Below are 23,301 nucleotides of genomic sequence, written 5' to 3'. Positions count from 1 at the left end.
TGCTCAATCCCAGCCTGCTCACACGTACTCTATTCCAGTGCAGTGCTCATAGCATATGAGGGTGACAGCTTGGAGATGCTGCTTGACCCAGCCTACTGAGTCCAGGGACATATAAGGGGACAGCTTGGGAGTGCTGATTAACCTGGTCCTCACAGAGGCGCACGCTGTGTGTGTGTTCGTTCTCAGCTGATTCTGGGGCTGGAAGAGCCCAGCCTTGGGGAACCTAGGTCCTACAGGATAGCTCCATTGGGAGGGAACTTGCAGAAGGGAGAAGTAGAGCTCCATATGACAACATAAGTGACACAAGCAGTACATTGATAGAATTACAGAACTCCCCCCCAGAAGAGTAACCCTAATAAATGAGCATACCCCAAAGTAATGGGCAAATCTAGTAACAAGAGACATTGTTAAGGGTGCAAAAGCAAACTATCTCACTGCGTAGGAAAGATAGGAAGTATGGCAAGAGACCACCCTGGCTTGACCAGGGGATCTTCAATGATCTAAAACTCAAAAAAGAGTCCTACAAAAAGTGGAAACTAAGTCAAATTACAAATGACAAATATAAACACATAACACAACTATGTAGGGACAAAATTAGAAAGGCCAAAGCACAAAACGAGATCAAACTATCTAGAGACATAAAAGGTAACAAGAAAACATTCTACGAATACATTAGAAAGCAAGAGGAAGACCCAGGACAAAATAGGCCTGTTACTCAATGGCAGGGGGGAATAATAACAGAAAATATGGAAATGGCAGAGGTGCTTAATGACTTCTTTGTTTTGGTTTTCACCAAGAAGTTTGGTGGTGATTGGTCGTCTAACGTAGTGAATGCCAATGAAAATGAGGTAGGATCAGAGGAGTCTAAAATAGGAAAAGAACAAGTTAAAAATTACTTGGACAAATTAGATGTCTTCAAGTCACCAAGGCCTGATAAAATGCATCCTAGAATACTAAAGGAGCTGAATGAGGAGATATCTGAACCATTAGTGCTTATCGTTGAAAAGTCATGGAAGACGGGAGAGATTTCAGAAGACTGGAAAAGGGCAAATATAGTGCCCATCTATAAAAAGGGAAATAAGGACAACCCAGGGAATTACAGACCAGTCAGCTTAACTTCTGTACCCAGAAAGATAATGGAGCAAATAATTAAGCAATTTGCAAACATCTAGAAGATAATAAGGTGATAAGTAACAGTCAGCATGGATTTGTCAAGAACAAATCAAGTCAAACCAACCTGATAGCTTTCTTTGACATGGTAACAAGCCTTGTGGAATGGGGGTAAGTGGTAGATGTGGCATATCTTGACCTCAGTAAAGCTTTTGATACTGTCTCACATGACCTTCTCATAAACAAACTAGGAAATGCAACCTAGATGAAGTCACTATAAGGTGGGTGCAAAACTGGTTGGAAAACTGTTCCCAGAGAGTAGTTATCAGTGGTTCACAGTCATGCTGTAAGCGCATAATGAGTGGGGTACTGCAGGGATCAGTGCTGGGTCCGGTTCTGTTCAATATCTTCATCGATGATTTAGATAATGGCATACAGAGTACACTTATAAATTTTGCGGACAATACCAAGCTGGGAGGGGTTGCAAGTGCTTTGGAGGATAAGATTAAAATTCAAAATGATCTGGACAAAGTGGAGAAATGGTCTGAAGTAAATAGGATGAAATTCAATAAGGATAAATGCAAAGTACTCCATTTAGGAAGGAACAATCAGTTGCACACATACAAAATGGGAAATGACAGCCTAGGAAGGAGTACTGCGGAAAGTGATTTGGAGGTCATAGTGGATCACAAGCTAAATATGAGTCAACAGTGTAATGCTGTTGCAAAAAAAGGGAACATCATTCTGGGATATATTAGCAGGAGTGTTGTAAGCAAGACACAAGAAGTCATTCTTCCGCACTATTCTGCGCTGATTAGGCCTCAACTGAAGTATTGTGTCCAGTTCTGGGTGCCACATTTCAGGAAAGATGTGGACAAATTGGAGAGAGTCCAGAGAAAAGCAACAAAAATTATTAAAAGTCTACAAAACATGACCTTTGAGGAAAGACTGAAAAAAATGGGTTTGTTTAATCTGGAAAAGAGAAGACAAGAAGGGACATATAATAATTTTCAAGTATGTAAAAGGTTGTTACAAGGAGAAAAATTGTTCTTCTTAACCTCTGAGGATAGCACAAGAATCAGTGGGCTTAAACTGCAGCAAGGGAGGTTTAGGTTGGACATTAGGAAAAACTTCCTGTCAGGGTGGTTAAGTACTGGAATAAATTGCCTAGGGAGGATGTGGAGTCTCCATCATTGGAGATTTTTAAGAGCAGGTTAGACAAACACCTGTCAGGAATGGTCCAGATAATACTTAATCCTGCCATTAGTGCAGGGGACTGGATTAGATGACCTCTCGAGGTCCCTTCCAGTTCTATGATTCTGTGATTATTCAGCTATTCAATAACATGGACCATATGGGCCAGATCCTGCAATGGCTGAAACCTTGGTGAAAAGCATGGGTGCAAAAGAGAAAGGTACTTCCCTGGAATAAGTGGCAGCCATTAGGATCACCACCACCTCCAACACTCTCTCCACATACTTTTGCAGTGGCACTGAGCTATTTAATGATTAGAGTATCTCCTACATTTACAAAATTGCATGGGATTTAGGCACAAGAGTTATGCAGCTAAATCCTATGCATGCAATTCCTTGAAGATTTAGGTGGAAGTGATTGTTACATTTTAGCACTATCTTCTATATATGAACTTTGGTGTTCAGGAGCCAGGCTTTCAGAAAATTATCCTTTGATACTCGTCCTTCAGTGCTTCAGAAGAACATTCTTTGCCAGTTTTTCAGTGCTAAAAGCCCCCCCCACACTCCTTCTCTGCACATCCTTCGTCTAACCCTTTTGATTGATTTTTCTCTCTCTCTCTCGGGTTGAAGAGATCATCGTCTCCACCAAATTCTTCAGTACTGATTGTAATTAACAAGCACAGCCTGAGCAACTGTATTTACTTGCTGGACATCTGGCATTTTTCCTGCAATCAGTGACAGAAAATGAGACTGACATCCTGGGGAAAAAACCCTAAAGAATCAGAGGCCTCATAGTTTATTTATTTGCTGTTTGAATGTTAGGAAATTGCATTATTATATAGACATCAGGCCATTCTTGGTAAAATAATAATAGACACTCAATAAAAGACTGCCATTTTTTTTAACAAAGTTGAAAGTAATGTGGGTTAAATATAATAAATCTTGCTGCCTTGAGCTAGTAGAGATGGAGTGCTGGAAAGACTTACACCTGGTCCACACTAACCCCCCACTTCGAACTAAGGTACGCAAATTCAGCTACGTTAATAACGTAGCTGAATTCGAAGTACCTTAGTTCGAACTTACCGTGGGTCCAGATGCGGCAGGCAGGCTCCCCCGTCGATGCCACGTACTCCTCTCGCTGAGCTGGAGTACCGGCATCGACGGCGAGCACTTCCGGGATCGATCCGGGATCGATTTATCGCGTCTAGACAAGACACGATAAATCGATCCCAGAAGATCGATTGCTTACCGCCGGACCCGGAGGTAAGTGTAGACCTACCCTTTGATTCCTTACCTTTTTCTCCTTGTATATTTTGATCCAGAAAGAGCTTGCAATTACCAAATCAACTCCAGGGCCCTGGGTATCTCATGCCCATCTCCACCCCTTGCCATGTAATTGTATTTCAACATCTAAAGAATCCTTTTTTAATAAAAAGTTTCTAGTGCTTATGGTTACAAAGATGATATTGAAAATGTGAAATGAGTGCAAACTCATGTCATGCTGTCTTCATGGGCTTGCAAAACAATGATTCTGAAAGGTGTGAATTGACTCTTTATTTCAATGTGTTGTTGACTCTGAAACCTAAAGATGGTCACCCAAACAGGGATGACTGGTGAAAAGGGGCTAACGAGGCTAAGCACCACCACTAAGATCACAGCAGCGTAATGTGGCTGATATAGTGGAGCTTGCAGTACACTTATCTGCCAATGGGTGATTTCCAACTTGTAGCATATAGACTGCAAGCTTTATAGGAAAGAGGGCTAGCACAGGGAATGCAGGTTTTGATGCGGCTAGCTCCACAAGAAGAGTATAGAGTCCTATACAGAGTCTACACATGGTCACTACAACTTGTACTCTTTCTTTTCCAGACCCAGCACAGTGACAGGGTATTTCTGAGCTGCAGGTGGTGGCTGTCAGGCACGAGGGACAAGGTTTCTGAGTCTGGGAATGCTTTTTCTGAGCTTGAGAGAGTGTTGGGTAGGAGAGGGTTCTGAGCTGTGGAGTGGTTAAGTGGAGGAGGCGGCTGTCCGTAGTTAGATAGGTGTGGGAAGTGGGGGGCATGTTTCTGAGCAGGTGGGGTTTGGGTTGGAAGCAGCTGAGGGGGCTTAGGTTCTGAGACCAGGAGTGGATAAGTTAGGTTGGGAGGGCTGAGTGAAAGGGGAATGGAGTCAATTGGTGAATGAAGTTGTGGGTGAAATGTGGTGTCTAGGAGCAGGGGAATTTCCAATCAGCCACACTAGAGTGCTTCAGAATCCAGGTCCACTTTGCTGAGAAGTACATGACCACTGTAAAACATTCCAGATCCTCAGTTGATGCAAATAAGTTCTATTGACTTCAGTGGGACTTCAAGCTAGAATAGAGGGACTGGTTCATTAGATGGACAGTTAATTGCAGCTGTACATTGCTGTATTGCTTGTGTGCATTAAGATTCTATGCACTCTGTGGAATTTAAAAATCAAAAGAGACTTCTTTTAAATGAAAGCTTCCTCAACCTAGCGTGCAGGTGGGGTTTAAGGAGATAACTTTGGGTATGAATATATCGGGTAGGGAGACATTTTTGTGAAAGGGGGGAGCTGGTGTTTGTTTTTTGTGACTGATAAGATGATCAACTTGCAGAAGTCCAGATCCTTGTTGAAATAAATACTAAAAATCCCATTGATTTGTCTACAGAATGTCACTGCTTGGCTTGATTTTTTGAACAAATTAGTGAGCATTTCAGTGTCCTGAAAGAAAAGGGTTATCTGGTCATTCGGGTTCTGGCATTACAAGCACTAGCCTGGAATTATGGGGTTTGGAAAGCATGCTGCTGCATCAACTAATTAGAGGGAGTAGTAAAAAGGCATAGACTTGTTGGGATGTGATAAGGTTCTGTGACATCACAGGCTTTTCCTTTGCCCAGTGAGCAGCCTCAGTTAATCCCAAGTAAAAAGGAAGCTCCTTTAATCTTGTAGAACACTACAAGAAGACATGAAGGAGAACTGTAGAAACTTGGAAGCACCAGAATCTTTATAAACGATAAAACAAATATTGCAAACTAATACAGCTCTTGATTACTAGAAAAATCCATCCAACTTGGAGGGGAGACGCAAGTCTTCCAGATCTATAGCTTTTAACTCCCAGAAACTAAGTACAATTTTTCTTTCTAGTAGGATGCCTGATACCACCAGTTTAGCCTAATAGGCTCTGTGTAGCATTGTAGTATTAGTGGGGAAATAAACACATTAGATAAAAATTGCAGGCTGCCATCAGATTTACTTAGCAGCCACTGTGTACTGAGAACTCTAGCTGAATACAGGATCTACAGAAGCTAAAGTACCATTATGATAGTGCCTAGTACATAAAGTTTGCAAGGTGCTTTGAATATGTGAAGTGCTATGTATTATTATAACATTTATGTGCTCTCCACAAATCAAAGGAATGTCAAATTGCCTCTCTAGTATCAGAGCTAAACAAAGGCTAGAAAAGGAAGGTTCCCATTTTAAATGACAAATAGATACTGCTATACAAACTGTAGGAAGGACAGCCTCATTCCCGTAAATTCAAGCAATTGGCTGTGCTGTGGGTCTTCCTTCTACTTACACGCAGCAGAGGAGATGTTTCTCGGGACTGATGTCTGGAAAGCTCAGGCCTGGTATTGTAACATTCCCCTGATGAGCGTTCCCAAGAAGTTTCTGGCATTTAAGGAACTTAAATTGAGTTCTACAGACTTGCCCAATTAAATAAGCAGCCGCATCTTTGTGTCACTGCCTTGGTTGCAGAAGAATCCTCCTTAGCCTCATAAGAAGAAGGCAGCCGGGTAAACCTCTCCTGATTATAGGAAGAGGACCTATCTCCATGGTGAGGGGCTATAGGAAGAAACATGTTTTACCTTAGCGTGGCTTTCCTTAGAACTCACATTTAGTGAAAGAAACAGAAGAGGTTCCTTGTCTTGTTTACCTACCTGGAGACCTGATGGGTTGGAATAAATGTCTTTGACCTCAAAGTTTTAGCTCCTGAATGTCCTGGTAAAAAAATGGAGCGAGTCAGTGTGAAGTATAAACTGGTCTTACCCTGATAGGGTCTGGTTGAGAAGATGGCTGCCTCTGACAGGGCTGTGGCCACTATTCTGAGAATCTCAACACTGCAGATCAGAACGCTCTGTACCCCACTGTAAGACCGACTCAGGGCCAGCTCCAGGCACCAGCCGAGCAAGCTGGTGCGTGGGGTGGTAGCTTGTAGGAGGCGGCATTCCGCCCAATCCTAAGGCGGCACGGCCGCTTTTTTTTTTTTTGTTCCGCTCCAGCTGCTCTGTAGGGGGCAGCGGCTCATGGAGGACGGGAGTGCCCTGCAGCAAGCCCGGCAGGGCAGCCAGCGTCCTTCCCTCCCAGCCGACCGGAGTGGAGCCCTCCCTCAGGGGGCACGGCGGGACGGGCTGCGTAGCAGCACCCTGCTGAAGCCCTGGCCGCCCCCTTTCTCTCTCTCCCCCCGCTCCCGCTCCCTCCCCCTCTCCCCACTAGCCGGGGCACATCTGCAGGGCAGGGAGTCCCCCTGCACCCTGGCTTTGCTGTTCTGGCCACCGCAGGGTTTATTTATTTATTTATTTATTTATTGCTTGGGGTGGCCAGAAAGCCAGAGCCAGCCCTGGGCCGACTGAAGCTTTAGGGCCATGCTGGCTCGTACTTCAGGCTGGCACTGTTTTAGGAAACAAATATGAGACTGGGAAACATTTCAAAATCTATTATTTCACTCCCCCAAAAGTTTCTGAAATCTTTTCCCATCTTAAGAATCGAATGTAAGAGAGACTTTCAAAATACATTTTTTTTTATGACAAAGGTTTTGTCTGAACTTTCTTGATCTGAAGGATCAAATGTAAGAAAGAAAAAACCCTTCAAAATGAATTCCTTCACCCCTGAAACAAGTGCAGCTGTTTTAACCAGCTGTTTGAGGCAGAGACATGGACTGTGGAGAAAAGGCCAATGATATTGTGGAAGGGAAGAAATTCTTACCAGAGCTGTGTCTGTTGGCTGCTTTGCTTCTTTGGTTGGATCAGGAGAAAATATCAGTAGGGTCTGGGACAACCGGAAACCCAGAAACACCCATCTAAAGATGGGATGAGCTTGAGAGAAATATTGTCAGTAATACATAGAGGACACCTGTTGCCTGTCGGGATTGGGGGTGTCACTAAATGGTGAGCTTTAATGCTTTTTAAAATGCCAACTTTATTGCATTGTTGTTGCATTCCAGTACAAGAATTATTGCTGCAATTTAATGTTGTCCAAAATCCAGAATATGGCTCTAGGGCAAGCAGACGAGCTGCATTATTTTACACATTACTGCACCAGGAGGCAGGTAGCCCTAGCTAATTCGTTTTAGATAATGAAGCAGGTACAGTGTTTTGCTGCACTGAAGCAAAATCAGCTAACTCAATCCTGGGTGTAACTCCATTGACCTAGTGGTGTTTCAGCAAGGATTAGTTCAGCCCAAAATATGCACAATAAAACATACATGGCCATTATATCTTATTGAATTGAAATCTGAAAGGACTAGCTGATGACTGTCATCTATGGAAACTTCTTTGTACAATGAAGTAGTCTCTTCCCGCTGTGTTGATCAAGAAAGTTTCAGGTGATCTTCTCCGATGTGGTGCTGAAATGAAGTATTTCCAAAGAAAATGTGACCAGAACACTCTGTGAATCTGAGTCCTCATTCTTTAATCTCTCCCAGTCTTTGTTTCCCCTTGCCATCCCACATACAGCCTTTTCTCCTTCAGCACTGACTGACTGGTTAGTTGTAATAAGCCTGGCATTGTATCCCATTAGAGATGCAGATTCATTTTGGTAAGAAATAATAGGCACTTCTTTCTCATCTCTCCTTCCTGTCTCTGTATCCAGCACTAAGTGCCCTTTGGCATTTGTAAAATGGCTGCTAGGATGTATGAGAACAATATAAAGTGCCTTTGTATGATGAGGCAGCATTTAGATGCTCTAGCTGGTATCCTGCAATTTTTCTTCTGCCTCAAACCATCATATTTATGCGGGCATTATCAAGAGAAGGACATCCTGAAGGGTATGGATTGACTATGGGTCTGTGTGTAGGGGGAGCATTAACACTTTAAGCACAGATTGCCTTGGGACATCTGCAAGGTCAGTAATAGAAGTGTCGAAAACAATTCCACTGCTGTTAAAACCAATGGAGGTTATGAGAAGGAAGGGGGGTGGGGGAAAATAAATAATATTTTTGAAAACGTTGTGAGAAGTCAACTTGTTTTGACTTGAATTTTGCAGTCCCCCCGCCCCCACACACACACACCTTGACACAACACTTTCCACCTGTCTGGAAAAAAAAATCATGCAAGGTCTAAGGTCTCTTAGACCCAACAATAATGAAAAAACCTCTTATAGATGAGAGGGAAACCAACCTACCATCCCCTGTTCCTATCTCTCTTGGATTCTGGCCTTGCCACAGTGAGACGCTGTTAAAAACATATTCAATTATGGCAACAAGTGGATAGAGGAAGCTAGTGATTGCACCCTCAGCTCTTACATTGCCGTATATCTGCTACTAAGAGGGCCAGATATTTGTGTGCTTCCAGCATCATGCAGACTAGCTCTAACTACACTATGTGTTTGTAGCAGTGCAGAGGTTCTCAAGAGTCACTTTTGTTCACCGATGATCTGTGAAAATCGCTCCTGTTCTCTTTACGTTTTCAGACAAGACAATGATGGATGCCATATAAAAGCCTAGAAAGAGTAAAATAAAATCAGAGATTACATTACTTAGTTTCCCCATGCATCAAGCAGAGACACTTCTGTCTATTGGTCTTATTCTATACCATTTGGACCAGACTCCAGACTAAAGTCTAAAATGGCCAGATCTGCAGTCTTATCAGCTAACACTGCAAAGAACTGACAGAGGCCCCTGAAGATTCTCAATGTCATGGCCCTCAAAACTTCTTACCCATTGCATCCTTGCTCTTCTTGCCAGTCAGGGATTTAGAAATTATGCTGTGCTTCCTTTGCATCTAATTTACATCTCAGGCAAGGCTGTCACTCTAAAGCTAAGATGGACAACAACGAAAAAAGGAACTGCCTGAAAGAACACAGTGAGGAAGCTATACACTGTCACCAGGACGGTTGTTTAATTACTAGAGTTATTCTGGTTAAAACAAAGGTAGATTCCCCATGCTAAGCCCCCTAAGATCCCTTGACCTCATACCAATTGCAATCAGCTAAATAAGCCTCTACATTTTATGGAAAGAGAAAAACCACCAGGATCAGACTCTGCAGAATGAAAATAAAATGTGTAATGAAGGATGCAACTTCTTTCATGCCATGTATACTTTGGTCAGGCTCATCACTCAGATCTGTCATTGCTAGAGCAACAATGTCCCCTTCATGCTATTGTGTCAGTTATGAACATGCTTGTGCAAGCCAAGTAATATAAAGAGGGAAATGTTTTCTTTAACCATTTTAGGGTTTTTGTTTGTTTCCAGTCGGGAAAATTCCCTGAGATCCCTTCCCTTCCCCATACGTCCCCCCCCCCCTTTGTTGCATCTTCCCCCAGAGGGCATAATTGAGGGCAACTTTTCCTCTCTATCTTCTGCCTTGGGCGATCAGGACCAATCTCACAAACTAGTTTTGTTTTACATTTGAACACATGCTGTTTATTGCGGATACCAAATAAGCATTTCCATATTTAAAAGATAAAGTCTTAAAAAACAGTGGGACTACTCAGATGCATAAAGGTAAGTGCATGTGCAAGGGGAGGATGAGGCTGTAGCTGGGAAGAATGGTACCAAGTAATATCAAGATGGCAGCAATTGCTAATGTGACACTTTTTTGTTGTTGTTGCAAATACGTTAGGTCACAACAGACACTCAAGTGGCCAAATCCTCTATTGGTGTAAATTGGCATTGCGTTTAACGGATCTGTGCTGATTTACACCAGCTGAAGGTCTGGCCCATTTTGTTGCTGTTCATTTCCAATTGCTTTGGTTAATCCTTCAGGGCTCGGATTCATTAGCCTTCCCGGCACTATGCAAAGCTCATCTTTTCAAGAGCATTTGGGGCAGAGATAGATGGACAGACTCAGGGCTAAAGGATCTCAGTGGGCTTGCAACAGAGGTTGTAAGGTGGATTTGTTTTGCTATTGTATGGTAACATTTAAGTCGTGCGTTGAATGTTATGTTTTAAATAATGTGACAAGCTTAGAGCTAAGTCCTAGAAAACAACCAAAATAAGTCAAGTTAAAAACAAAAAATAAAGGTCCTGGGACTGCAGAATCCTTCTTTGTATGGTTGTTGACAATGCTGTTATTAGCAAGTTCCTATCCACTGGGGTTATGTTTCTTCCATGTTCGAGTTCTAACCTCTTTTATTGTGATATATAGGTTTAAATGGTCTCAATATATGGTACATCTGTTACTATAACAACTCTACCAACATGTAATCTATTTAACCAGAATTTTACTTCTTTTGAATACTTTGAAACTGGGACTGTCACACATTCATGTATTAAGGAAAGCAATTAAATGAGTTTATCGTTTTAACTAAATAAGTTAAGTAGGCAGCAAGATCCATTAATAGTACTAACGAATTCCCATCTCAACAAGAAAGGGACTAACTACGCTTTCATTTCAGATAATGATTAGCTTAGGCTTCAGGCAACCACTTTGGTCATGAAAAATTCTTTTTGTGAAGCCACTTGGAATTTAGAGTAAGATTTCATTTAACTGAATTTCATTTTGTTCTTGAATGATTTAGCTTCTAGAGGAAAAAAAAGCAGAAGCTGTCTGTTGACCAGAATTCACTATGGTAGGGTTACCATTCGTCCGGATTTACCCGGACATGTCCTCCTTTTTGTGCTAAAAATAGCGGCTGGGGGGAATTTGTAAATCACTCAAAATGTCCGGGATTTCCCCCCTCCCCCGGCAGAGCAGAGCGAGCGAGCGGCTGGGAGGGCTGCAGGAAAGTCACGGGCTGGACTCCGGAGCAGCTGTAGAGGAGCTCCTCCTCCTCCCCACCTCCCTCCCTCCCTGCATTCTGAGCCGGCAGCTCCTCCTCCCCGGCAGCCCCGCGCCCCACTCCGGCAGCACTGTGCAGGGCCAGGGACCAGGTTGTGTGTTGTGCTGGGGAGCGCAGCCACGTGTCCGGCTCGCACAGAGCCCAACACCCTGTTCTGAACAGCAGGGTAAGGGGGCCAGGGGGCAGGAAAAGGGGCAGGGAGGTTCTGGAGGGGGCAGTCAAGAAACGGGGGGGTCGGGAGTTCGGGGGGGGCTTTTTGGGGGGAGTGGAGAAAGTTTTGGGCAGTCAGGGTACAGGTAGGGGGTAGGGTCCTGGGGGGCAGTTGGGGGGGTCTTAGGAGGGGGCAGTTAGGGGACAAGGAGCGGGGGGGTGGGGGGTTGGGAGTTCTGGGGGGGAGCTGTCAGGGGGCAGGAGTGGGGAGAGGGATCGGAGCAGTCAGGGGACAGGGAGCAGGGGGGTGGAGTCCTGGGGGGCAGTTAGGGGCAGGGGTCCCAGGAGGGGGCAATCAGGGGACAAGGAACGGGGGGAGGGTTGGGGGTTCTGGGGGGACGGGAAGTGGGAGGGGCAGGGGCGGGGCTAGGGCAGGGCTCCTCCCGTCCTCTTTTTTGCTTGCTGAAATATGGTAACCCTACACTATGGCATCTGATTTTCAGAATACTAGCAATCAGATTTTAAAAAAATAAAATCATTGACCATAATGACACATGAAAAGTAGAACAATGATATTCCACGAATACAATCATTTTAAAGAATAAATGAATGGCACCTTTCCAGCAGCTTCTTTCCCAAACTCTTCTAAAGTTAAACTATTCTCTGTATCTAGAATATAATGCAGGAGCCTTAAATATCCAGCTATCCTGAAGGAAATGGGAGGTTTGTTTGGTTTATAAGATCTCACTGTTATACAACAGAATTCACACTTCAGGGCAGGAAATCTAAAGACAGCTGGGCCCTTACCATTCTGCTACGGCAACGCAGTAATGCTCATTAAAGTCAAAAGGAGTTATTTGTATCCCAAGGGTGAAACTGGGCTTTAGAACTGTAGGTTAATCTTCTCAGGATTATCCCATCAAAGTGCACCCACTCTATCATGTAGGCTAATACAGTTTGACCAAGAGAAGTTACTAATGTGCAAAGTGATCTGTGCTATGCCAGCTGGGTCATCGCATAGCATGCCTTGTTTTTGTTGTGTATAGTAGCACAGGTGACAGAATCTATTGTATGAAAAACTGAAGCCAAGAGAAGGGAGACCTGCTTGGATCAGTACTGATTTCTTCATCGACTGAAGATGGCAAGCATATATTTTCAAATACTTATGTGTTCATTTGCAAATAGGGTTGGTCTAAAAGTGAAAGCTACTTTACATTGAAAGAATTGGCACAAACTGAAAAAAATGTTTTGCTTAATGTTTTTGTGGATTTTTCCATGCAACAATTAAAAATACGTTGTATTTTATCCAAATTGAATAGTATCACATCACAGGGACGTGGGCTGTCACGCCTAGTGGTTCAAGCAGGAGTCATGCCCAGGGCCACCGAGAGCGGGTTCGGGCCCCGGTGAAAAAATTTTTTTCGGCCCCCCCCAGCAAAACAGGCTAAACAGGGCTGACAAGAGCGGGGGGAAGCCGGGCCCAGAATTTTTTCGGTCCCTCCAGCAAGGGCGGACTGGCTAAACAGGGCCGACAAGGGGGGGGGGGAGCCAGGCCCCGGGCCCCCTTCTGGACCGTCGGGCCCCGGTAATTTGTACCGGCTTCCCCCCCTCTCGTCAGCCCTGGTCATACCTAATGAACAGAGCAGGTGCAAGTTGCCAGGAATCAGGGCCAGGTGCCAGACCCAAGGGACACCGCCGGAATCAGATCCTAGGGTCAGGCCCAGCTTACCTGAAATGAGACAAGGCATGAGCAGAGCTGGAACAAGGCACCCACACAAGCTCTCTCAGCCAAAGGGCAAATGCTTTGGGCAGCCAGTGCACTGTCACTTCTCCTGGGCTTAACAGCCTGTCTGCTGACTCTTCTAACCAATCAGGCAGCCTTCTACAGGCCAGCTGTGCTCCTTAGGTTGTCCAGAGACTGGCTCTGCTGCAGGTCCGTATTCCTGACAGAATCAAATTGCATTTTTGGGGAAGGGTTTCCATTTCCCCTTCTGTCTCTTTCCCATAGGAAAAGAAATGGTCAGAGAAATGGAAAGAAAGGAGTGAAAAACCTAGAAAACTGAAAAATGATCATTTTGATTTCATTCAATTTGATGGAATAAAAAGATTCATTTTGAAACAGTCCAAATATTTTTTGGTTTTAAATGTTTTGTCCAAAAAAACCCAAACCCAACTTCTAAACAATAAAAAAAAAAGTTGCAGTTTTTACAGAAATGCTTACAACATTTGAACCCATTTTTCCATTAAAAATTTGCAAAAAAAATTCAACCAGCTCTAGCTGCAAATATGGAAAACATTGTTCTTCTCTCATCAGCCTCAATACACCTCTACCCCGATATAACGCTGTCCCCGGGAGACAAAAAATCTTACCGTGTTATAGGTGAAACCGTGTTATATCGAACTTGCTTTGATCCGCCAGAGCACGCAGCCCCGCCCCTCATGAGTGCTGCTTTACCGCGTTATATCCGAATTTGTGCTATAGCAGGTCGTGTTATATCAGGGTAGATGTGTATCTCCAAGCGTTTATTCTTAAAGACAACAGGTAAACATTTATCCGGATAAATGGCAAGAGGGATCAGATAACGGGACATAAATGAAGGAGGGAAAAGGAATAAAAACTGTAGAGCTAACAAAACTGTCACAGTTGTAGGTTACATCTCTTTCCATGGTCCTCGAGGGGTAAAATCCTTACCCTATTGTGGTCAATAGGTGTTTTCCCATTGAGTTCTATGGGGCCAGGATTTTACTCTGTTTGGCTTACTTAGATTGTTAGCTTTTTAGGGTAGGCACCCATTTTATTCTATGAATTGCGCAGATGTATGTGCGCAGATACTTCATATTAATAAATGTTTAGAATAAATAAGCGATATCTGAATGGCTCAACTAGCAAAGGAGACATAAGTTCTGAGTGATTAATTAATGTAATATTTCTTAATAATGTTCCCTGCCACCAAAGTTCAGCTACATGGCTCCTCTCTGCTGGTTGTTCCAGAATGCATAATTTTGTGACCTGTCAGCTACTACTTAACCAGTCTGGATTATGAAGATGCCCTATCAGTATGATTTTATATATATATATATATATATATATATATATATATATATGAGCCATGGTATTGAAGAGAAGTTTTAAACATGATTATTATAACCAAAAGTGAGTGCCACTTATCTGACCAAATGGCTCTTCAGCTGTTCCAGATACTATTCACACTATCCTAGAATGAGGCATTCTGGGACTACAAATGTAGCCAGCTAACATGACACTGGAGGGGGCAAAATAATTTATTGAAAGGTTTAAGTAGTTATGAAGAATGTTCTCTGGTTAGCTGGGTCATTCAGCACATAGTTCTGCTATTAGTATGTTTTTGATAAAATTATTTGCAGGTCACTTTTAATGCTCTGGAATGGAATGAGAGCACTCTGAGGTCCTTCCACTGAAGAGCACTGACAGAATACATTTATGCAAAATACTGTAATCAGATTGTAAAATCCATCTACTTTCCTGTTTTAAGTGGAATTTCCTTCTCTTGCCAAACACTGATAGCACTAGTACAGCAGCTCTTTACCCCTACTATCAGTTTCTCAAGAACAATGAGACTGACAGCTATAGATGTGGTGTATAGAGTAGGTTTCAGTTCGTACAACACTGCAGCGTCTTTTCTCTAAATCATCCTGACCTTGTAGAAGCAGAAACATTGGGCCATATTGTATGCTAACCCACAAAGGAAATGCAGCTAGGTAGGGGAATAGCAAAGGTGGCTTCATATTCTTTGAATTTTGGGCTTAGTTTCTGGCACAACTTAGGGCAAGCCCAGGGTCCCCTAAATTATGGTGACCTTGTTTGACTGCTTAGGGCTGCACATTGGTCCAGAACGACTGGAACATGATGCACTCTAGCCTCTCCCCAACATCTCACCCGCCCCCTCCCCTGGGGACTGCACAGGAAGGTGCTAGAGGAACCATACGTCAGCCCTACAGCAGTGGAGGGACCCCATTAAACAAGCTTTATTCCTATGGATGCTGTTCTAACAACTGTAAACCATCAGAACTTCATAAAGGGGCTGTAGCCGGGGACAGAATCAGGTCATTGTCATAACTCATGAGTCTTCCATCAGCAGATTCACCCAAAGCTCTTATCAAGAAATACTCCTCCACTTCTAATTCACCTATGGCATGGGATGAGTTAGTACAAACTTTTCATAGCCCCGGGAATGCCTGAGATGTTTAATTTAGGAAGAAATGTATCAAGCAAAGATAGAATGTACCTTTAATACTCATCAAAACTATTACACCATAAATAAGTTCCTCTGCTATGGAATAAATCCTCTAGAATAATAACCGCCCTAGGCAGAACCACTGCAAGAGAAAATGCTTCAGGGGGAGGCCTCTACAAATAAAACCCCTGCTATGGACACTGCTTCCAGGGAATGCCTTTCCAGACAAAATGATCTCATGGATAGTGAGGGTGAGGCAACCTAGGGCACACTCAATACAGTACTTTTATTTTGCAAATATGCAGCTTGGCGGGGGTTATGTAAATATGGTTGTGCATATTCATGATTATGTAAATTACAATTGTCTATTTGCATAACCCCTCCAGATTTCCAGACCTTCATCCTTAATATTTATCATACAGACTAAGATCCCAATACGGCAATGATTTATGCCTGTGCTTAACTTTCAGTATGTGAGTCCCATAGCTCAGTGTGGCTACTCATATGCCAAAAGTAAAGCATGTGCATAATTCTCTGCAGCATCATGACCTAAACGGAAATATACCCTCTTATCTCAAGCAATCAGACTAAGTTGATGTTTAAATGAGGGTTGGGGGAGCGTGTTGCACAGCTGCTGTCTGTATTGTCCATGTCCTGTGGATAAGATAGAAATTCACTCAGATGCCCTCAACTTGGCATCTTCCATAAGTACGAAATTTCACTTAGAAATTCCTCCTACATATTTAAGTGTAAGTGATGTGTACACATCCAGTTTGGTGTGTGTCCATGCATATTCATGTATAAAAAAGTCAGATTTAAATCCTGACAAATATTTAGTTTTCTGTGATAGATGATTAATAGCTTACTAAACAATACAGCCCTTCTACTTAATCAGACAACATTCACAGGTTATTCCTAGTTCCACCTCTTGACTATTCTTCTGTCACATAACTAAGAAGTCATTTTAAATCCTCACCCAATATCCTTGCTGTAACTACCTGTGTTCAGCACTGGGCGAGAGACGCATCTTTACCAGTACAGTATGCTAATTTTATACACCCAGTGGAAAAAACAGATTTATTGTTTTGGAAACTGGTTTACTATTTGGCATTATTGGGTAGATTAGTCTGTGATATGCAACTAAGGAGTCTTTGGTTTTTAGAAAAGGGACAGTGCTTTAGAACTATGATATGGGAATCTAAATATCTGACTGATTCAAAGAATATATAGTATATATAATATAAAATTGAAACAGTTGGCATAAGTCTGTTCCAAGAGATGTCTAGACAGCAGGTTGCTGATTGACATTCAGACATTTTCTAGTAGACAGACTGGCATATCATTCTGAGACATGTTTGCACATGTTATTGCTTCATGGGGAAAAACAATTAGCTATGCAAGGCCACAATGCAGAATACTGCCCTGCAGAACAGACATTTCTAATCAGGGTGGATATTTATGTTAGAAGTGGATGCTATACAGTTCTCTAGAACGTTCTGAAGTTTTCTAATCTCCTTTCCACTTACAGTTTGGAGATCTGAATTAAGGACCAAGCACGTGATTTTCATTTTGGATGTATAAACATAATGCTCATGAAAGACAGTAAATTGACAGCACGAGAAAGTGACGTCTTTATTTTATATTACAAAATGGAAATAGGATGGGCAGCAACGTGCTTGGTCCATGTGCCTCAACCCTGCCCCAGAATGACCACCGCTAGGGATGAAAGGGTAATTAATTTCCTACATCAGCACAATAAGAAATCCTTACCCCTCCCCCCATTAATATAAAACCTCCATAAGTACACTTTGTGTAAGTTGGGCAGAGAAGAATTTACCAAAACCCCCAATCCAAGAGAAGGTCATTGGGTTGCACCTCAGCCCCTTTGTAGCAAATTTTCCAGCCTGCCAGCTGGAATAATGTCCATTGCCCTTTTGCACTCATATGCAGAGGTTCCCAGGCACTGGATCTGTGTGGATTCAGACGTCCCTTTCTCAGCCTGCCCCCACTAATCCTCTTCCTGATAGTTTATTCGGAGCTAGTGTGGAGCCTACTTCAACAATTCAAAAGCCATCCTGGGCACCCACTCCCTCTGTAGCTGTAATGGTCTTTGCAATACTATCTGCATGAATATTTGGAGTATAAAAGGCCTGTTCCTGAAAGATGCTGAGCGTCCTGAACCCCCCAGTGAAGTCAGTCAGAACTGAGGGCATATGCACTTCCCATGAAGTTCTCAACACTTTGCAAGACTGAACAGCAAATAATTCAGACAGCTGGCTGTGAGGTGGGTAAAGACAGGTACAAAAGAAGGGATTTGGTCATGGCTTAGCTGCAATTATATACTCATTGGTGAATCAAGGCAAACAGCCTGGGGAATTTTTAGTTACATAGTGAGTTTTGTTTATTTTGCACAGTACCATCTGCAGCAAAAATAACTCAGCGTTGTAACCATCATTGGAAGCACAATAGCAAATGCTTCAGCAACATAAAAAGGCATCCATACCTGGCCTGAAAATTCCTTTTCAGAGCAGCATAAAGTAACCGGCATTTAGTCAAAAAGAAACCTGTTTAAAATAACACTGAGAAAATCTGTACGGGATGAAAAGTTACTTAACTGAAAGGAAGTCAGAGAGCACATCAGATAGGGTAATGGCACATTTAGGAGTCATGCTGTAGCAATTTGGGAGAGAGGATGTAGAAAAGGTAATTCCTTAATGGAAGGTACAGGTTGAGACAAGTTTCCATATTCCTTCCCGCTGAATCCATTGGCCACTTTACACAGATTGCGTATTTAGTGTCAATATCAGTTAAATCATCACTGGGAAAGAAGATGTCAGCAAAATGAACAAAACAAGCATAAGATATAATTACTCACCAAGGTCAAACTCCGGAAAGATGGTTGAAGAATCATTTGCAGAGAACTGAAACGCTCAGAGGAGTTATCAGCTTTCCTGCTACCTGCTGGTCCTGTGACGAAGAATGCCAAAACAAAGTGTAAGGCCACAGGAGTTTTTGTGGTTGACCTCTTCTAATCAAATGATGGGGACAAAATGAATGGAAATGTGAAAAAGTAGTAAATGAATATAAAAGCCCCTTTCACAGCTCTAATATCTATAGGTTTTCTGGCCAAATGTGAGGAGTGCCAGATTTTGTAATGAGTTTATATACCCAATGAATAAGTTACATTTGCCACTTTGAGTTAGAATTAGAAGCTGCCTGAATACTGTCCTATGTCACAAATTTTAATTTTTTTTTCCTAGAAAGATCTCATTGTGTCTTTCAAAGATCAGCGTCTCAGCTATAACTTTGGATATTTCCCAAATGTAAGAAAATCATTATTTCAACAGCATTCACTACTGACAAAACAGATTGAGTTCAGTGGTTACTTAGACACAATTTTCCAGGGAATTCAAACATCATTTTTCAAACTGTGAAGCTGCAAGTCTGGTGTTAGGAATGAAGTTACTTTGGGAATGGTTAATATGAAAGAAATCCATAAGCCTGAACTCCCAGATCTGGACGGAGCAGAAACAGAACTACTGTCTCATCGATTGACATGTGGTACAGCAAAGTCCCATAAGGTATCCACCTGAAGTTCCTTTGTCTTTGCCATTGAGATAGTTTGCCTTATCTAAATTACTCAAAAGAAAAAATAAAGTACAAGATTCCACCTTACTCGGGATGGCATTAATTAGGCTATACAAGCTAATAAGTGAGACAATGTATCTGCCTTCCTTTCAAATCAGAATTAGATATTAATCAGAAAATGTGTCACTACATGACAATCAGTTCAATGACAAAAATCAGATTCACGCAAATTGGCATAAGTCCCCTCAACTGATAACTCCTCTATAAAATGTATTTTGTTTCATGGGCAAAAACCCCATAAAATTGCAGAGAATTTAGCTTTTTCTTATTTGTGGGTTTCATTTGGCTAACGTTGCTGTAGAAGAATGGAATTGAACATGCAAGTATTTTTTGAGGCTATTTTGTCCCATTCCGAAATATACAGGTTCCTTCCACTCCCTTGCCCTCCTCAAGATCTGCCTCTGCGAGAGCTGGTCAGAAAATAGCATTTTCCTCCTTGAAAAAATTTAACTTTTTGGCAAGATACTGAAAACTATTTTTAAAATTCAAAATGGTTTGGGATTTACTGTGTGGTTGCTGGATGGTATTAGTGGCCTGTGATATACAGGAGGCCAGACTAGATGATCTGATGGTCCCTTCTGGCCTTAAACTCTATGACACCTTTGCAGCTTCCCAATCTTGGGTCTGTCTCTAGGCTGCTGTTACTGTGTTCCTCTCCCAAGGCACATCCTATGGCCCAGGACTGGGTCTTTGCCCCCACCCAGCCTCACCCACTGTTCCACTGCATAGGCCCAGACAGCAGTAACACAGCCTGCCATCTGGCTCCAGGCTAGTTCACCCCTTCCAGGGTTGAGTATCGGGGGTAGCCGTGTTAGTCTGTATCTACAAAAACAAGGAGTCTGGTGGCACCTTAAAGACTAACAGATTTATTTGGGCATAAGCTTTCATGGGTAAAAACCTCACTTCTTCAGATGCATAGCCTTCCAGGGTTGTTAGTGAAGGAAAGGAACAGACACAAATGAACTGTCACTCAAACATGTAGGAGACTGTGCTCAGAGGATATGTCTATACTGCAATGTAAGCTTGGGTTTGAGTCTAGGCTAGAGAGTCTAAACTCAAGTTAAGTCAGGACTCAGGGTCTGAGCCCTATTGCTTTTCAGTGTAGACACAGCTCTGCTTGGCTTGGGTCCTGGGAGTCAGCCAGAATTATCCCACAATTCCATGGGACAATTTCCTTAATCCTCTCTATCCCAACAATCTGCAATCCACTATGGTGAAAACAGAAGCCACCCCCTGTTTTGCATATGGCAGCAGCTCAGGTCAGAGTTAACCCATTCTCTTCTTATCACCCATCTGCAAGCACACTGTCAGAGAGACTCCTGGGTTTGCAATGGAGAGTGAACTGATCAAGTATTCTGCAAAGCGAGCTGCTTCCTGGTAATATGTAGGGTGGGCAGTGAAGTTTTCCTACAGTGCACCCTGGTCCTAGAGTTAGAGTGGCCACATTCGGGCGGGGGCGGGGGGGGAGAGACATATGATTACTAAGACTCAGGTCTACACAGTGCAGTGTGGGAGCCAGAGCCCTAGGTTCGAGCATGGGTTAGAAAAGTCTTAACATAGGGTTAACATACAATGTAGACACTCAAGCCTTAACACAGGTCAGCTGACTCAATTTCCATTAACCCTGGTCTTCCATTACAGTGTAGACATACCCAGAGAGCCTCTGGTAAGCAGTGGCCTCAATCCTGCTCATCGACTAGACTCTAAGGGCTGGTCCACATTGGGGCGGGGGATCGATCTAGGAAACGCAACTTCAGCTACGAGAATAGCATAGCTGAAGTCGACGTTTCTTAGATCGAACTAAGTTGACTTACTGCGGGTCCATGCGGCGCAGGCAAGCTCCCCCGTCGACAGCGCTTCCTCCTCTCGGCGAGCAGGAGTTCCGCAGTCGACGGGGGAGCGCTTCTGGGATCGATTTATCACGTCCAGATGAGACGCGATAAATCGATCCCAGAAGATCGATCTCTACATGCCGAATCGGGCGGGTAGTGTGGACCTAGCCTAAAAATAGTTTCACAATAGTGCTTCAGCATCAGGCCCTCCCTTCTCAGGGAGGGGGACATGAGGCAGCAGTTGTTCAAGAAGTTCCTGCCTTCTGCAGGAGCTGAAGATTAAAGCCCTATTCTCCTCTCTTGTCTGCCCTCTACTGTGCTGTGGTCTTACCTTTTAAGCCCCTCCCACCAAGTCTGACCTCTCACACAGGTGTGTGTGTGGGGGGGAATGGCTGATTGAGTCCACAATAACTCATTAACCCTGTATTGTCCAGTGTGGGGATTATTTACCCCATCACAGCTGCTCTAGTTTATGCAAGCTGGCCACAGCCCATGGAGACCAGCCAGACCCAACGGCATCCTGAGCATGCTCCCTTTTACTCAGCCAAGTCATCTCATGCAGGAGCAGGAGTTGGAGGAATAGGACCTACAGTGATAGGCCTACATAGCAGGAATTATCCACCACCTAAATCTACTAGATGTATGGCTGATTTGGGCCAGAAGCCAAATACAAAAAGAATGTGACCATGGTGCTGGCCCATTAGTTGTAAACAGAGTAAACCTAAAGAGACACAATACCTATTCAAATGTATCTTCCTTACCCAATCTCCTCTGAACTGGTGAGCATCAGCGGGAATGGTATTGCCCAATACTGACACTAACCCCAAAAGCACCACTTTCAGTACTGACATCAAAGTGCTAGGAGAACAATAGAGGCAGTGTCATCCATGAATATGGATGCTTTTTGGAGGTATTTGTACCCTCCACACGAATATCTATCACACAAAAGAAATATAAAGGCTAAATATCATCCTTGAGGTTTAAACACTCCTGGATCTAGAGCTGTTCTTAGTGTTCCTTTTCTCCAGTAACTATATAGTGTATTTTCTGCACACTAAGCGGATGTGGATTTCATCATTTTGCATAATAATATCCTAATTTTGATAACAAATGCATTTTGCTAAGAGGATGTATCCCAGCATTATATACATGCTTCACAGATTTAGTAACGGAAGACCAATGACAACAGTGGAGGGAGGTAAAATTTGACCTTCAGCTAGACAATGATTGGCACTGACTATAATTCCTTATGAGATTAATCAACATGCTGATGTGTGCAGAGAGAGTACATAATCAGCTGCTCTTCTTCAGAAACCACTTTGTATGGAAAAACAATCCAATGATAGCTTTTAAAAAAATGTAGGGACCACAGCAATTGAAACTAGAATACAGGACCAACATCAGACATTATGAAGAGAGCTCTGCAAATTTTAGAGGGCATGTCTACACAGGAAGAAAAACCCGTGACTGGCCCATACCAGCTGACTTGGGCTTGCAGGGCTCAGGCTGCAGAACTGTGTCGTTGCTGTGTAGACTTCCAGGCTTGGGCTGGAGCCTGAGTTTTGGGACCCTCCCACCCCGCAGCTCCTACAGCCCAGGTTCTAGCCCAAGCCCAGATGTCTACACAGCAATGGATCAGCCTGAGGCTTGCAAGCCCGAGTCGGCTAGCACAGGCCAGCTGCATGTGTCCAGTTGCTGTGTAGACATACCCAGAGTGTTCACGGTGTGAAGGGATTAGCGGATTAAATCCTGCAGTTTAGTTTATGGATGCTGGAAGCAAATCAACCTCATCCACCCATTTGAAGGTTCGAATTTGCAGAAATTTGACTTCCAAAATGATTCCCTCGGAACTGGTTCTTCTCTACCCCCAATTGTCACCTTTCCTCAAATTCCACTCAAGCCCCCTGAGGATGAGGGGGGAGTTCCAGAGATGGACTTTAGTTCCAGAAAGTAGAAGATGAAATGGGGAGCAGATCAGTAGGTACTCTATACCTCATCCATTTCAACACACATCTAGAGATAAAAAAGAAGCCCATCCGCATACACAATTGTGCACTTACATTCTCTGAAGATAAAATTTAAATCCTTCCACTGCTGTCATCACTTCTGCTATACTACCATGCATGGGCAGATCGCTCAAATAACTATTAATA

General features: G+C 43.2%; 1 long non-coding RNA gene across 2 annotated transcripts in view; it reads right to left on the bottom strand.

Moving 5' to 3' along the window:
• LOC117883700 overlaps window positions 1-23,301 on the bottom strand; it is a 95,942-nt gene that overhangs the window by 3,649 nt on the left and 68,992 nt on the right. The window contains exons 2-5 of one of the 2 annotated variants that reach the window (XR_004647374.1): window positions 18,544-18,635; window positions 7,290-9,023; window positions 6,245-6,305; window positions 3,560-6,149 (exon numbers count right to left, since the gene is read on the bottom strand). This is a non-coding gene — a long non-coding RNA (uncharacterized LOC117883700). Of the gene's footprint in view, window positions 1-3,559; window positions 6,150-6,244; window positions 6,306-7,289; window positions 9,024-18,543; window positions 18,636-23,301 lie in introns of those variants that run through there. The other variant, XR_004647373.1, reaches the window with a different exon arrangement.

This window comes from Trachemys scripta, chromosome 10 (genome assembly GCF_013100865.1).
Source record: "Trachemys scripta elegans isolate TJP31775 chromosome 10, CAS_Tse_1.0, whole genome shotgun sequence".
In the NCBI taxonomy this organism is placed as follows: Eukaryota; Metazoa; Chordata; order Testudines; family Emydidae; genus Trachemys; species Trachemys scripta.
This window is presented reverse-complemented; position numbering and strand designations above follow the sequence as displayed.